At 40.3% G+C, this 6,822-nt stretch overlaps 1 long non-coding RNA gene across 1 annotated transcript; it reads left to right on the forward strand.

The window, feature by feature from the left end:
• Positions 1-364: 364 nt before the first annotated feature.
• LOC118942046 lies at positions 365-5,362 on the forward strand. Its single transcript, XR_005037944.1, has 2 exons — positions 365-2,619; positions 4,063-5,362. It is a non-coding gene; the product is annotated as an uncharacterized LOC118942046 (long non-coding RNA).
• The last annotated feature ends 1,460 nt before the right edge of the window (positions 5,363-6,822 follow it).

Raw genomic sequence — 6,822 nt, forward strand, 5'->3', positions numbered from 1 at the left:
ACTCGGAACGGCCTAGAGAATATGGAAATGCCATTGCAGGCTCTGTGTGTCTTTAAGCACCGCACTTTGTCACTCCATCCTTGCTGTGTGTGTGTGTGTGTGTGAGAGAGCTTTTCTTTGACATCTGTTGGGAGAAATGACTGACTTACAGTTCATGGGGGTTGCCTAATCACACATATGAAGTTTTGAAAAGATCTGACATTTTTAACCCTTGGAAACAGCACCTATGACACCATTTTAAGACACTTCCGGTTTACACAGGAAGCTGAAAGTGAACACGTGGTAGGCAATTATAGAATTTTGAGTTTTAAGTCTTTATGTTAAGAACTGACTTATTTACGGAGTGTTTAGTGAGTGTGTGTGTGTTATTTCAGAAAATCACAGAAATCTCGTAGAACTCCGAAGCACACTTTAAAAAGATTTGTATGAACAAGCTGCAACTGGATCTGTAACTGTTTGGTGACAAACCACACAAATTACTCACCAGACAACTTCGAAAAAATGTGAGTGACAGAATGATTCACAAAGTTAAATCTGCATCTGGGGAATTACTCTCTTCCCCCAAAGACATCAATGACAGATTCCGGCAGTTTTATGAGACTCTATATACATCTAAAGCGGATCCTATAACCCCTTAATTATGCAAACATTTTTGGAGGACTGTAATCTTCCTGCCCTTGAACCAGGAAGATTATAACTTCCTGAATAAGGAAATATCTCTTGATGAAATTCAAGAAACAATTAAATCTCTAAAGAGTGGCACCCCGGGCCCAGATGGATACCCTGGTGAATTCTATAAAACATTCAGCAACATGCTCTCTCCCTACCTGCACAAAATGTTTGTTCAGGCCAATGAACAATGTCCTTCTACTTTGGACGAAGCGTTCATTACAGTTATACATAAGAAGGGTAAGGATCCAGAAGAGGTAGGGTCATACAGACCAATATCTCTCCTTAATACAGACCAAAAGATTTTAGCAGGCTTAGCACTTTAATTGGCAAATTGGTCCATTCGGATCAGACCGGCTTTATCCCTAACAGAAACGCATTCTTCAATCTCAATATTATGTATTCTCAGATGTTACCCAACGTGGACCTTGCCGTCATATCTCTTGACGCCGAAAAGGCCTTTGACCAAGTTCCTACAGAAATGTAATATTGGAGATGAGTTCATAAATTGGATCCAGCTTTTATATAGGAACCCCTGTGCCAGAATACTCACTAACCAATCATTGTCGCCCCGATTTAACCTTAACGGGGGGACAAGGCAGGGTTGTGCGCTGTCGCCTATGCTCTTCGCCCTAATTATCGAACCGCTCGCTCAGACGATTAGATCTCATGCAGCAATCCACAGCTATAATACTAAAGATACTCTAAATAAGATTTCCCTATACGCAGATGACATCCTCCTCTATGTAACAGAACCCCAGGCTAGTATCCCAGCTATTCTTGATGTGATCAATTTGTTTGGTACCTTCTCGGGATACAGAATAAATTGGAACAAGAGTGAATTAATGCCCATACGGTCGCAAAACACCTCCTGGCTAGAACCTCTCCCATTTAAGTTATCTTCAGAAAAATTGACCTACCTAGGAATTGTAGTTACCAATCAATACACCTTACTATTTAAAGAGAATTTCCCCCCTCTGATACAAAAACTCAAAGCAAACATACTTTTACATAAACATACATAAACATATTTTGGAGAACTCTCCCAATTTCTCTACTCGGAAGAATTAATGCCATTAAAATGGTCTTCTTACCACAACTGCTCTACCTATATCAGAACATCCCAGTATTCATACCTAAATCCTTTCATAAACAACTGGACTCAATTATCAATCCTTTCATCTGGGATTATAAAACACACAGGATAGGTAAAAAACACCTCTGTAAATCCAAGATGGAAGGAGGATTGTCTCTCCCAAATTGTATATTTTATTGGGCCGCTAACCTGGGCTGCTAACCTCCGCGTTGTTACGTTTCTGCTGGATGACGCACTTCCGGCATCCAGCTGGCTTACTATGGAGCGTGAGGAGTGTCACCCCTTCTCTATTGGTGCTGTGATTTTGTCGCCTGTCAATCTGGAGATGTCACTTTATTGTAACAATCCTATTATACATAGCACAGTCCGAATATGGAAGCAAATTAAAGTCCACTTTGAGCTTAGACCAATGTCATTCATGCTCCCTGTCGCCAGGAATCCCTCCTTTGCCCCTTCTAACCTTGATAACACCTTTGAGCGATGGGGGGAGCTGGGGATAAGTACCATAGGGGATTTATACATAGAAGGGACCTTTGCTTCCTTTGAGTTGCTGAGGGAAACATAATTTTTTCAGATACCTACAAATTAGAGACTACGTTAGAAAACACCTCCCAACATTTGGGAATGCTAAACCTTCCATGTTTGACAGATGCATAAAAATATGCCCCACCTCAGATAAACTGATATTGATATATGATGCTTTTCAATCTGTTAGCACACCTTCTACAGATGCCATCAAGGCAAAATGGGAGGAAGAACTAGGGACTGACATTTCTGTGGCAGACTGGGAAGAGAGCTTGGAGTATATCCACACATGCTCCATTAATTCCAGACATCGTCTCATACAATTCAAGGTATTACACAGATTACACTTTTCCAAAACTAAACTGCATAGGATATTTCCACATCCCTTACATGTGATAAATGTCAGGCTGCCTCTACTCCACTGCTCCACTGCTTTGCCTTATGGTCTAGCTTCCATGGTTATTGGTGTGGAATTTTTGGGATCCTCTCTGAAGTTTTGGAGACTTCAATAGATAACCCGCTTCTGATAATCCTGGGAGTATCTGAGTCCCTAAACGGATTAACCAACCCCCAAAAACAACTAATCTCGTACGGGATAGGGAAAGATTGAATATGTTCGTAAATGATCACCAGTCAGATGGTCGCGGCTAGGGATGCCATCTGGGCCGGCAGCCTTGCGAGGGTTAACAAGTTTAAATCTTTTACTCACATTGGCCACGGAGAAGGAGAACCCACAGGCTTTGGTAGTGGGCCGTGTCAGTGGCACTGTATTGTCCTCAAAGCGAGCAAAGAAGTTTTTTAATTTGTCTGGGAGCAAGACGTTGGTGTTCGCGACTGGGCTCGTTTTCTTTTTGTAATATGTGATTGACTGTAAGACCCTGCCAAATGCGTTTCGTGTTTGAGCTGTTGAATGGCAACTCTACTTTGTCTCTATACTGACACTTTGCTTGTTTGAGGGAATAGCTGCATTGTTTGTATTTGTTAATGTTTCCAGTCGCCTTGCCATGATTAAAAGAGGTGCTTCTCTTTCAGTTTTGCGCGAATGTGCCATCAATCCACGGTTTCTGTTTAGGAAAGGTTTTAATAGTCACAGTTGGGTACGATATCTCTGATGCACTTGCTAATAAACTCGCTCACCGAGTCAACGTTATTGTCTGAGGCTATCTGGAACATATCCCAGTACACGTGATTGCTTCAATCTTGAAGTGTCGAATCCGATTAGTCAGATCAGCATTGGATAGACCTGAGCAGGGGCGTTTCCTGTTTTAGTTTGTCTATAGGCTGGGAATCTTTAAAAAAATGGAGTCGTGGTCAGATTTGCCAAAGGCAGGGCTTTGCATGCATCGCAGAAGTTAATGTGGCAATGATCCAGAATGCTACGACCTCGTGTCACTCATTCGATATGCTGATAGAATATAGGGAGTCTTGTTCTCACGTTAGCTTTGTTAAAATCCCCAGTTACAATACATGCAGCCTCGATGTATGGTTTCTAGTTTACATAGAGACCAGTGAAGTTCTTTCAGGTTGGAGGGATATATGCAACTGACTATTTTCGAAGAGAATTCTCTTGGAAGATAATGCGGTCAGCATTTGATTGTAAGGAATTCTAGGTCAGGTGAACAAAATTACTTAAGTTCCTATATGTTGTAGTGATTACACCATGAGTCGTTAATCATAAGGCATACACCTCCGCCCTTCACTATATCACAGTAATAAGGTGTAGTTAAATAAGTTCTAGTTAATCAAATCACTTTCTCTACTTCCCGTCCCAGGTCATTACCTGGACCAGAAGAGGCTAAAACAGGGCCTGTACCGCCACCCATGGGATGACATCTCCTATGTGCTTCCTGAACACATGTCAATGTAACTGATGACAGCGAGTCGGCACCTCTGGATGTCAACACTCGGATATGACGGGAAGCATTTTCACCTTATCACTTCAACAACCTCTGCCTTTGGGCAGGGTAAATCCAGAGGTGGGGGGGATATGGGGGAAGAGGGGAGCGTTAGTTTTATTAGGTCACTAAAGAAAAAGGGAATAATTTACGTTATTTAAGTTATGAGTTCAATCGTTAACAAAAAAAAGGAGCCGAACCAATGCAAGCTGCAGCTGTGGTCACACTAGGTGACTGGGAAAACTAGGTCACCGGTTCACAAATGGGATAGTGGCTTTTTGACCATGCCACCTGGTTGTTTGGTCCATCGCCTACTCGCTTATATTTTATTTTCATATCTCTTACTAAACTCTCAAACGATTAACAGTTGGTTGAGCTGTATAATATAGGGCTAGCCCTGCTTTAGGCCTCTAGGGTGTGTGCTGTTGAAAGTTAGCATGCTTTCTGGGTGACTTGGTAATGCACATAACATGAACACTGGCTTGCCTATGGAGAAGTAGTCTTGGTCGGTAAACCTGCATCCCTCAATGGAGTGTAAGCCTTGAACGATCCACCGTCATGTACATTACAAAACCAAAGTATTGTGTGAGGTTTTATTTACACATTTAATCTAGTTTCCGACCTTAATCCCCTTCCAAAGTTGTGTAGCCTATTATGGTGTGTACTCTGTGGCTGTTCAAGATAAGGGGGCACGGTTTAACTAGCTGAATGTTAGTGTTGATTTGCCACTGCCTTTTTTTTTTTTTTTAGGATCCCAATTATCTGTTGCAAAAGCAACAGCTACTCTTCCTGATGTCCTTTCTCATCCCCTCTGTCATTGGACGAAACGATCATGTTAACTTTATTTTCATCCATTTAGATTTCAAGAAATTACAAATGTGTTATTTTAAAATGTTTCAAAATAAAGGAAAAGGCAATAAACAGTCCTACTTTTGAAGGGGTTAATTGCTTTAAAATGTGAGTCTTAAATGCATCTTTTGCGAGGGACCATGAAGGCAGTGTATTTTATCTGGGAAAATAGTGTCTGATTTGCACGTTATGTCTAGATTATTGCTACCAGTAGCCATTTTTCTTTGTCCTCAATGTTCTGTGACAGGCATGTTTGTACTTCGTTTTATTTAAATGTGAATTAAAAATGCTTCTTAGTTTATTAAAACCAAGCATGTCTAACTTTTCATTGTGGCTATTTATTATCACTAAGTGATGCATGTAGCAGCTGTGCTGGTCGACACACATTGGTGTGAAGGATTTAGTATTATCCAAATATATCAAATAGTATATAGGTTAACTGAGCATATACAGTTAGTGGATAAATTATTTTGTGTGGGAATATACAGTGGCAAAAAAAAGTATGTGAACCCTTTGGAATTACCTGCATTTCTGCATAAATTGGTCATACAATTTTATGTGATCTTCATCTAAGTCACAACAATAGACAAAACAAACAATTATATGTTATGTCTTTATTGAACACACCATGTGAACCCTTGTATTTAATAACAAGTGAACCCTCCTTTGGCAGCAATTAACCTCAACCGAATGTTTTCTGTAGTTGCGGATCAGACCTTCAAAGGTCAGGAGGAATTTTGGACCATACACTTTTACCAAACTGTTTCAGTTCAACAATATTTGTAGGATGCCTGGTGTGAACCACTCTCGGGTTCATGTCACAGCATTTTAAATCTGCTTAAAGTCGGGACTGGGCCATCTTCTGTTGAAGCCATTCTGTTGTTGATTTACTTCTGTCTTTTGGGTCATTGTCCTCTGTTGCATCACCCAACTTCTTTTGCGCTTCAATTGGCAGACGGATAGCTTTACATTCATTCTTCACATAAGACAATGCTTCTTGTAGATAGCAAACTTAAATTGTGATTTTTTTTTTTAATAGGGCAAGGCAGCTCGAACCAACATCTCTGATCTTGTCTCATTGATTGGACTGGACAATTTTCAGCAAGTTGCAACATTGAAATAACCACTTTTCCATAAACAAGCTCATAGACAGCACAGCAAACAATTGTACATCCAGAGTGCATCAAACATGATTTAGAGCTTGTTTATGGAAAAGTGGTTATTTCTGTATTTTCAACGTTGCAACTTGACGGAAACCGTCCAGTGTTCATTTCATCTCAAATAGACAGCACAGCAAACATGATTGCCGTGCTGTCTATTTGAGATGAAATGAACAACTGTGGACAGTTTTCAGCAACTTGCAACACAGAAATATACACTTTTCCACAAACAAACTCTAAATTCTTGTTTGATGCACTCTGGATGAAAAAAAAAATTGTGCTGTCTATTTGAGATGAAATTAACACTGGACAGTTTTCAGCAAGTTGCAACATTGAAATACAGTTATAGACACTTTAACATCTATAACATAAGGTCTATAAGGTCTATAACATGTTTGATGCAATTGGCAAGTAAAATTTTGTCCACACCTGCGTTTTTGGGATGTTAGGAACACTGTCAGCAAGAGGTATTGTAAGAGAACACCCCCCTGAAATGGACAAAAATGAATGGGAAGTCATTGGCACTTGACAAACCATATACACGGTGTCCAATACAACTCAATTCGGCGTCGTTTCGTTCAAAGTTGATTGCCATATGGCAAATGCCAGGTGTAAACACTTTAAAAAT

Source organism: Oncorhynchus mykiss, chromosome 20 (assembly GCF_013265735.2).
Source record: "Oncorhynchus mykiss isolate Arlee chromosome 20, USDA_OmykA_1.1, whole genome shotgun sequence".
In the NCBI taxonomy this organism is placed as follows: Eukaryota; Metazoa; Chordata; class Actinopteri; order Salmoniformes; family Salmonidae; genus Oncorhynchus; species Oncorhynchus mykiss.